We start from the raw sequence: 11,012 nt of genomic DNA on the forward strand, positions 1-11,012 counted from the left end.
TACAGCTTTTGCCATTGCGATATATCCTTTACCTTCTTCGTATCTTATATTAGCATAAGCTCTCTAGGCTTAAGCTTACTTTTATAGGTATTCTTTATCTTATTAAAGTATTCTTTATTAGCTAGATAATAGCTATATATAGAATACTAGAACTAGATAGGAAGTCTATAAGATTAGGTATTAAGTATAGCTCTATTAAGTAAGGTATTAATTAGTATTATCTTAGGCTTATCTACGTTAATATTATTAAGGCCTTCTACTACAGAAATACGCCCTTACAGCTTTGCATTAAAGCTATTAATAAGCGAGTCGTAGTAAGCTAGTTACTTTAGGATTCTTTACTTTCTAGCTCTAGAAGGTTCTGATTATAATAAGGTTAATTTAGAAGGTAGCTTTATAGGCTATCTTTTCTTTAAACCCCTAGAGAGCCTTTAGGTTCTAATATTAACAATATCCTTACAGCTAAGGTAACTCTTTTGTCCACTAGGCCGCCTTATAATAGTAGTTAATAGCTTAAGCATAAGATAATATATATTAGTAGCTGCGTCAGCTAGCGTATAATGTGTGCTATTAAACTGGCTAAATGTGTCCTCTATAGCATACCGTAGCTCTAGGTAGTAATTAGCAGTAAGTAATACTTAAGTAAATAACTTAGTTATATCTAAACTAGTTCGCCGCTGGCCTTAAAGAAGAAGCTTAAGAACAAGATTGTAATATTTATTAAGTCGATTAATCTTAAACTAACTATCTTACTAGCCTCTATAATTAACTAATATGCTAGTAAGTAATAATCTTTAGAGGACTTAATCCGCGGCTTTAGTTATAAGTAATTTAGTAAGGTATAAAGCCAACTATATATATTAACTCTTTGCACTACTAGTAAAGAGAATATAGTAGTAAATAATTACCCGTTTAATAAGCCTAATATTAGCGTACTTAATAGCAAACTTTAATATAAGGTAAACCTCTATATCTTATATAAATCGAATATAGTTTTAGAATACCTTATTAACTAGTTTATTACTATAGGACTATTAGCTAGGCAAGAAGAACTCCTCTTAAATACGCTATAAGGTAGTAAGGAATCTTACTCTTACTACTACCGTTTTATTACCTCTTTTAATATCTTATCCGGTAATCTAATTATTAACCCCCTTATTACCCTAGTCCTTAATATTTTAAGGAAGAAGACTAAGGAAGTAGGTAGTAATTCGGGCGTTAAAGGACTTAATTATAACCTCCTCTTTATAATAGAACGGCGTTCTATAACCCTAATGCGCGCTAAGGTGGACCTTGCTATAATCCAACAATTTAAAGTAGTTAAATGGTCCGCGGTAAATGTTGTATATTATATCTATATAGTTAGTTCGCTAATAGAATAATCCAGCTACAGGAAGAAACCATTTTAGCTATTTATAGTGACGCTCTTTAAGATAGCGCTCTTGCTATATAGATTAGAGGAGGCCTATAGTCTTCTAATCGCCATTAATTAAGACTAATTTACTATTATTAAAGGATCCATCCTTATACCCTAGCTAGCCCTCTTAAAACCTATATTTGCTATTATCGCCACTAAATATATTCCTAAAAACACTATACGTGCCCTCTAGAGTGCCCTTATTCTCTAGAATTAGACCTAATATAAAGTGGCGTAGCTTTTATGGAAGGAGACGATCTATAATAGGTATACTAGGCTAGAAGTCTACAGCAATATTAAGCTCTTTAACTTTTGGTATTGTATATATAATAGCCTTAGTAATCTAATATAACTGGTACTGTTCTGTATAGCCATCTACCTAGTTGCTAGAATAATTAAAGATCACGCTATAAGTAAGCTATTCTATAGGTTTAAGTATAAAAGTATAAAGACCGTTATATAGAAACTTAGGGTTAAGTATAAGCTTAGAAGTAGTAGCAGAGAGGTGCTTATTAGTATTTAATATAGTCTTGTATTAAACCCTTTTATTTTAGTTAAAGTTATTATATACAACTATTAGCTAGTTCCGGTTCTTTAAAGTAGTTACCTTAATTATACGCTATAAGAAAGTTACTATTTATTACACTAGCAGTAACTAAGACGCCTTAAGTACGCGATCTATAGCTAAGATACCTTAACTATGCCCTCCGCTTGCAGTAATAAAGGTGTCTTATTTAAACCCTTAAGTATAAAAGTATATACCCTACTAACTTTCTCTAGTTCCTTTTGTATTTTGGTAAGACCGGTATATAATATTATAACTCCTAACTTATAAAGAAGCGTAATATATCTTTATTTAACACCTATATTGTGTAAATAAACCCCTAAAGCAGTATAGAACTAGTAGCTAGCTTAAGGGGCTTATATATTTGCTAGGATTGCGTATACTATAAAGAGCTTATTATAGTAAGGCGTAATATCGCAAGAATTGGCATATAGCCTTTACTAAACTAAAGCTATAAGGAAGCTCCATAGCGTTAGAGTAAGGCACTATATATTAGTAGTAATTGTATTAAGCTTAAGCTTTTTAACTAGTTCTTTAGCGTTAAATTATCTAAGCCTACTAGGAATAATAACTCCGTTCTCTTCTCTTAGGCGTATAAAATCCTCTAACTCTTACTCTATCTGCTTATATAGAGGTTCTTAATAAAGCCTTCTTAGCTAGCGATTACCATATACTATAAGCCGTTCCTTAACTTTTAGCTCTTTAAATATTGCCTTTTATAGCTTATTTGCATGTTACTCTGGCGTATTATAATTAGAAGGGCCGGAAGCGGTTATATAATACTTAATAAAAGTTATAATACCCCAGCGGTACTTATACAGCTATTCTAATATTAAATTAACTCTTTTACGTTCTAAATAAAAGACTTATGGTCCTTAATTATTATTTAAAGCTAGCTTATCGGTTTAGGTACTCTGGCTATAATAGGAAGAGGGCGGAGGTGGTTATAGGAGAAGTGCGGCTGCTATAACTTAGGGGCGTTAGGCGCGATAACGAGATAACGAATTAGAATTGGGTAAATTGGGTAACGTAGTCTTCTTCGCTAGGTTTAATTTGGTAATTCTAGCCATTAGGAATAGCTTAGGGAGTTATAAAAGTTAAGATAATTTGGCTTAAAGTAGGTATATATAGGCCTAAATACCCTATACGGGATTAACAAAAATCTAAACCGTATACTAGACCTTCTAACAAAGGTCTTGCTAAAAGCGGCTAGCGGCTTGGCAAGGTAAGCCTTGGTAAGAAGGTTTAGGAACGAGACAAGTCTGGTACACGGTTCGGAAATTTATTAGTCCCTTGCGCCGATTTGTATGTAATTCTTATATAAACTCACGCGCTATACTATTTTTTTAGCTACTAATTAATAACAAACTAACATCTTTATAAATAATTAGCAAACGTTACGTTCTAGAACTTTGCAGGGCGATTCTAACGCTGCCAAAATTATTGCGAACGGCCTGGTGGTTACCGCTACGTTTCGCCTAAAATATTGCCACCAAATTAACACCAAAACAGTAAACATTTAGCCAGAGCCACTAACTCTTAACATTTGACCTCCTATATTAATATTTACAGTAGATAAACACCTAAATAGCTAATGTATTGTATCTAGACTAACTCTNGGCCTTATTACCTGCTCTATTGCTCCTCCGCTGCCTGCACAAACGCCTACACAAAAGCCTGCACAAACGCCTGCACGAACGCCTGCACGAACGCCTGCACGAACGCCTGCACGAACGCCTATACAAAGCTCTATATAAAGCTCTGCACGAGGCTCTGCCTGAAGCTCTGGTCGAAGGTCTGGTCGAAGGTCTGATTGAAGGTCTGGTCGAGGGTCTGGTCGAGGGTCTGGTCGAGGGTCTGGTTGAAGGTCTGGTCGAGGGTCTGGCCGAAGGTCTGGTCGAGGGTCTGCTTGAAGCTCCGGTCGAAGCTCTGGTTGAAGCTCTGCTCGAGGGTCGAAGCTCTGGTCGAAGCTCTGGTCGAGGGTCTGGTCGAAGCTCTGGTCGAAGCTCTGGTTGAAGCTCTGGTCGAGGGTCTGCTTGAAGCTCTGGTCGAAGCTCTGGTTGAAGCTCTGGTTGAGGGTCGAAGCTCTGGTTGAAGCTCTGGTTGAGGGTCTGCTCGAAGCTCTGGTTGAGGGTCTGCTCGAAGCTCTGCTCGAGGGTCTGCTTGAAGCTCTGGTTGAGGGTCTGCTTGAAGCTCTGGTCGAAGCTCTGGTTGAAGCTCTGGTCGAAGCTCTAGTTGAGGCTCTGGTTAAAGCTCTGGTCGAAGCTCTACACGAAGCTCTACATAAAGCTTTGCACGAGGCTCTGCTTAAAGCTCTGCACAAGGCTCTGCTCGAAGCTCTGTACAAGGCTCTACTTAAAGCTCTGCTTAAAACCTTATATAGAGCTTTAAAGCTCTACTAACACACAGCACTAATATACTAGGAAGGTTCTATAATTAGCTATATAACCGCCTATATAATAATTATTATTAATTCTATTTATTACCCAATTTGGTCCCTTTTTAAGTCTATATAGGAAAAAGCCCTATAAGGGGAANNCCCTAAGTATTTCCTTTTAGCTAGTCCTACTCGTTCNATCTTNGCCTAGCTAGTATATCTTTATATCTTCTAGTCTACCTTATATACTATACTTTCTANGTATATTAGAAGATCTAAAGGGGGTAGTAAGAGGGTTTAGCAATTTGCTAGTAAGCCGCCTATAGCTAGGCGGGGGTATTTAGTCCTTAAGGGGCTAGAANAGGGCGTATTATTTAGTGTCCTCCTATTAGATCTTATATGCTATTTAAAACTACTAAAGAATTCCTTTACCTATAAGCCATTTTACTACTACCTATAAGCCTCTACTTATAAAGAGTATCTAAGTAATATTATTTATACCTATATTAGTAAGTAGCTAGTTCCTTACTAAGCGGTAACTATAGAATAGTAGTATATAGTATACTAATTAAATAGGCCACCCGTATATATATTAAGGTAAGATATTTAGAATATAGATATTAGCTATATATTTAGACTTAAGACCTTTATCTATAGTAGAAAGGCGGCTATAGATTTTACCTTTATTAGTCCTTTATATAGGGAGAAAGTTAGTATTAACTATAGGGTATTCTATATAGCTGCGTTATATATTTTTACTACCTTCTTCTATTATTGCTTCTATTTAAGATCTGCCTATCTTATCTATATTAGTAACCCCCTATCCTCTATTACTATTATAGCGCTCTACTAGTATAGCGGTAGGTCTTCACTTAGTAAGCTAATAGTTCCTATATTCTTTATCTCTTTCTATTACTTATAGGTAGAGGGCTTCCTAACTAGTATATTTAGGCGTATCGCCCCTTTAAGGGGCTATTGCTTTATATATATATCTCGTTCCTTATATATATTTTAGTATATATTATATATTTTCTTCTACTAGGTAGTCTTATACTATAACTACTCTCTATATAGTAGTTAAGTTAATATATATCGACCTGGATCGGACTTTCCTTACTACTATTATACTACTATCTAACGATCTAGATCGTCTATACGAACTATATCTTAGTTATCTCTTAACTTATAACTAAATGTCTTATTAAATATCTTATTACCTATTTCTATTACCTATTTTAACTTACTTATCTAGACCTACCTAATATATATAAAGAGCCCCCAGAGCCCTCTTTAATAGATAGAGTTCTTATCCTTAATTAACTGTTTAATAATATATAAGTCTAGTAGTAGAACTAATGCTTTATATTCTAGTATAGCGCGTAGTATTCTTCTATAGGCCCCTATAGTTCTATATAGGTACTAGTTTTATAGCTTAGCTAGTAGCGCTAAAGAGCTTTTTATTAATACCTTGCTATTTAGTCTTAGGCCCTTAATTCAGGAGCTGTATAGTATTATTAACCTTATTACTACTATATATAGTAGGCGTATATATTTAAAAAAGGGTCCTTATATTAAGGTAGTTATTTATAATACTGCTAAAAGTACTACTCCTCTTTTATAAGTAGTCTATATAATATACTTATTTTAGTTTAACCTAGAGTCTACCTAAACCCCTAGGACCTTAAGGGTAGCTTCTAGTTTTTCTTTATAGCCTTAGATATTTACTATTAAGGCTAGGTTACTACTTACCCTCCTTTTCCTTATAAAGTAGATAAGCTAGTAATTATCTTAGACTATATACCTATATGGATAATACTTAATATCGCCACATTAGTGTAATAAACCCGCTAAAGACACGTTACTAAGAAATTTAACTTAAAAAAGTATACCTAGAAAGTTACTAATAGGCTAGTAGCTATACCTTATCTAAAGGATTATATAAGTATACTTAATAAAAATACATACCTAAAGGCCCTAGCCTAGAAAATACGTCTACCCGTAAATAGTTGCTAGAAATGGCCTAACTACTTTATAGCCGTAAAAAGGGTAAGGTAATAGTATAGCGTAATTAATAAAGCTACTTACTAATAGAGCTATAAGGCCACTTAAAGAATTAGGCCTAAGAAGATAATATAAAGGAGGATATAGAAATAGCTAGCGCTAATTTTCTAGAAGAAATTACCTTAAATTTTACTAAACTATATAATAAGGGACTCTAGCGTATATTAAAGTAAAGTAAGCAAGCTACTAAAGAGACGCTAGGGGACTTTTAACTATTTTATACTTTACTAGATAGAATAGGACTAGTATAATATAAATAATAACAAGGAGAGATTAAAAATATTAGTAGAGATTTTTTTTAGGCGCGGGGCTAAACAGACCTATAGAGATATTAGTAGCTAATTTTTACCCCTTATCCATTAAATATAAGTTATATAAATATTAGTAAAAGAAAATAAAGGGACGCTATATAAAAGCTCCCTACTAGTAAAGGCGTTTAAGGCTAAATAAGCTATAAATAAGGCAATTAAAGCTGTAGTAAAAGTAGTAGTAATATAATTTGCTAACGTCGTAAACTACCTACCTTTAGAGAGGCGAACTACCTAAATACTTTAAAGTAATAACTATAGTCGTCTTATAAAAGGTATAAAAAAAGACTACTCTATTTTAGAAAGCTACTAACCTTAAAAAGGCTTTTAAAAAAGATAGTTATAAAATGTATATAAGAAGCGGCAGAAGNATAAAAGCTACTACCGTAGATATAAATAAGCGTAAGAAAGAAAAGATTAACCCTTTTAGCCCTCTTTCTAATTACCTCTAGTATTTAAGCGGTATAGTAAGCTTACCTAAGGTATATTATATCTATACTAAGTCTAAACCTAAGCGGAATATTTAATAATATATTATATAAGAGATTTTTATAAATCCTAAGAAATAAAGGCCTACTGTTGGAATGTATGGACAGGAATATATGGATAGAGGTTACGTGGTCATGTATCTGATTAGTTATCCTTATAGTGACTTATTAGCCCCCCCCTATTTAGGCACCGCGATCCTTACGATCCTCTGCGAGAGAATATGAATGAATTAAGAACCAGTTACCTTATATTGCAATTGCAGTACCTCCCCGGGTGATACCAACACTGATTAGTGTTATCACAGATCAGCCAGGTGTTATTACGAAGAGAGGCACCACGCGATCGCTCCTACCAAGGCCCGTCGACCACGTTGTGTTTGCTAAGGAGAACCCTTCCTGTATAGGCCCTAGGAACTTAAAGAACCGACTCCTCCAAGGCTTCGTTCGGTTCGTGTCCATTACGCAAATTAACCCCGTACGATCTCTTTACTGAGTGCCAGTACCCCCAATACCTAAGAGAGACACCACGCGATCGCTCCTACCAAGGCCCGTTGATCACGTTGCGTTTGCTAAGGAGAACCCTTTCTGTATAGGCCCTGGGAACTTAAAGAACTGGCTTCTACCAAGGCTTCGTCCGGTTCGCGTCTATTACGTATACTAATACCTAGTACGACCTCTTTACTGAGTGCCAGTATACCTAGCAGCGTCAGCAGCACCTAATACCTAGCAGCGTTAGCAGCACCTAATACCCAACGAGAGACAACACGCGATCGCTCCTATTAAGGCCCGTTGATCACGTCGCGTTTGCTAAGGAGAACCCTTCCTACCAAGGCCCTGGGAACTCAAGAACCGACTCCTACCAAGGCTTCGTTCGGTTCGCGTCTACTACGCAAATTAATAACTAGCAGCATTAGCAGCACCCTATAACCCAGCAGCGTTAGCAGCATCCTATAACCCTAACACTGTCTGCTACCTTCCTTACAGATCTGCCACGTTGAAAAATCACGTCAACAGCGCGCCCCCAGACGCCTGTGGACCCGACCCTACCGACAAGCCTCGTGCCGATATGTATACGAACTTAAACTAACAAGACTCCGTGCCGATCTGCCTACGGAACTGACCCTATACTAGTACTGTACTGCTATATACCATTGACAAACTGATAGCGCCGCTATGCCTACTATTATGATACTGATCGCGCTAATACGCCTGCGATCTACCGACCGAATAATCGTGCCTGTACGCCTACGATTAACCGACCGACTGATAGACAAGCTCTATGCTTGACCACTATTACTACCGCCGCTGGTACCGTACTACTACATCGACAGAGTCTATATATTGGTGGTTTTACGTATAAAGAAAGAACTGCTAGTGTTGGAATGTATGGACAGGAATATATGGACAGAGGTTACGTGGTTATGTATCTGATTAGTCATCCTTATAGTGACTTATTAGCCCCCCCCTATTTAGGCACCGCGATCCTTACAATCCTCTATAAGAGAACACGAATGAATCAAGAACCAGTTACCTTATATTGCAATTGCAGTACCCCCCTGGGTGATACCAACACCTACTAAACTAGATAATTAACTTTATCTAAGCCTTTCTAATAGGGCGTACTATAAAAATTATAATTAAGGGCTATAAAAGTGAATTAATACTAACACCTATAGGTATTATATAGGGATTACCCCTATTTCTAATTCTAATTCTTTTCTTTATATTTAAACTACTAGAGATATATAATAATAGCTAAAATAATAGCTATATAGAACTATAGGGGCCTATAAAAGAACACTATATACCGTAATAGAACGTAAAGTAGTACTACTACTACTAGACGTATATATAGAAGCAACTGCTATATAGAGGGCATCTATAGTATAAGGCCACCTAGTAAAGAAGAAGATATACTAAATAGTAGAGCGTATATAAGGAGTAAGGGCCCTATAAAGAAGCGCCATTACGCCGTAAGCTTTATAGAGTAAAAAGCCCTCTATCTATCAGATAAGTAGTAAAAAGAGAAATAGGAAATATAAAAGCATACTATAACACTTAGCGCCACGCTATTAGAGCACTATAGTAATAAGTAATAGGATAGGTGACCACTAGTAATAAGTGGAAAATCGGAATATGATTGCATAAAGTCTCATGACAGAAATAAGGTTTAACGGCCACGCGATGTATAGAGTATTAAGTTCCATGGAGTGAATCTAGTTTTAATAGAGCAGTATAATAGTAAAAGCCGGACAAGTGAGGAGTGCCACAGATAGTAGAATAGTATGATAGATAACGTACTATCATAATATATCGAACTAGTCAAATAGGATAGTAATAAGATATTAAAAACGGTGGTTACAACGTAAGTGTAAAAGAAAGAGAGTAGGGAACGACGCGCGTGGAACGTCGGAACGGGTAATCACTCCTGTTATAGACACGCACCTAGTTAAATCAATATTGTACTTTACACATCTCCTATAATTACGTGCTAGATAGAATAGGAATTTAGGTAGTAAGAGGTCTATATTAGCACAAACTTAGTAGGCAGATAATTAGTTTATATAAACTGTAGTAGCCGACTTTTATGTCGATGTATAGAACTATAAGTGGGTGCCTATACGTAGCTTAAAATAAGTAATACATAACATACACACAATACGTATTGATACCGCAATTTGCACCTGATATCATATATAATTCGCTTACTATAGTATCGGTATATTATAGCCAGGCTATAATTGCGGTCTTCCATAGTCGGTCTTAACTGCTAATAGACTCTTATCGTATAATACATGGATCTGATTGTGTTAAGGTATTACGGGGGTAAATCCTAGATTAAAATGACTAAGGTCTACCCTCTTCATGTATAGGCCGTCTGTAGGCCTATATTGCGAGGTATACATTAAGATGACTATACATAGTTAAGTTTACTATATAGAAGCGCGTTTATAAGGAGGCCTATCTTATAGGTTAACAGGTTCCTATAAAACAGGTATATTGCTTGAATATTTATAGACCTGCTCTCCATTTTAGAAGTGCCTCTACTAGTAGTTTTAGAATAGCGTATTAAGAGCCTTAATACTAGCTTAGTGTAGATTACTTAATAGTGGTTAGTGCACCCTTTTTAGCCCTTGGGACTGAATATCTATTTAAATCACACTATCGACAATTATTCCTATAAGAGCAGCTCTTATAGCTCGACTTATAGAGACCTACATACCGAGCTGACGGCGGCTCATAGTCATTCTACAATGTTTGACCGTCAAGGAAGTATGAGTCATCAAATAGGTATATATTATAAACGGTAATATATGGACTAGGGGGGTATATGTAGGAAGGCCGTGGATAGCGCATAAGTACTAGCGAAAAGAGAACACCAGTGCCGTAGTGTTAGTTTGATAATACCGATATTAAATATGAAGGTAAAATGCATATATAGAGGCTTTAGTTAGTAGGCGTAAGAGAGGACGATAACCTCTTTCTAACAACTCTAGGTGCGCAGAGAGGACAATGTAGATGTCTTGCATAAATGAAGTTTTTTAAGAGACATAAAGGCTATGGATATAATAGTCATGAATATATCAGATAAATATAAGCTAATTATATAGGGAAATATGTAGTAGAAAACTATACTAGGCGGCTAAACTAGGCTATAATAGAGGTACTTATATAGGCAAAACGAATATAGCGCTAAATTCGTACTAGAATATTATAGCTTATTTACTTTATAAGGGGAAAAAAGGGTAAGTAGCGCCTAGCCTATAATGTAAATATTAATAGAGCCTGCGAAGTA

The sequence above is a fragment of the Cenococcum geophilum genome (assembly GCF_001692895.1).
Source record: "Cenococcum geophilum 1.58 unplaced genomic scaffold K441scaffold_60, whole genome shotgun sequence".
NCBI lineage: Eukaryota > Fungi > Ascomycota > Dothideomycetes > Gloniales > Gloniaceae > Cenococcum > Cenococcum geophilum.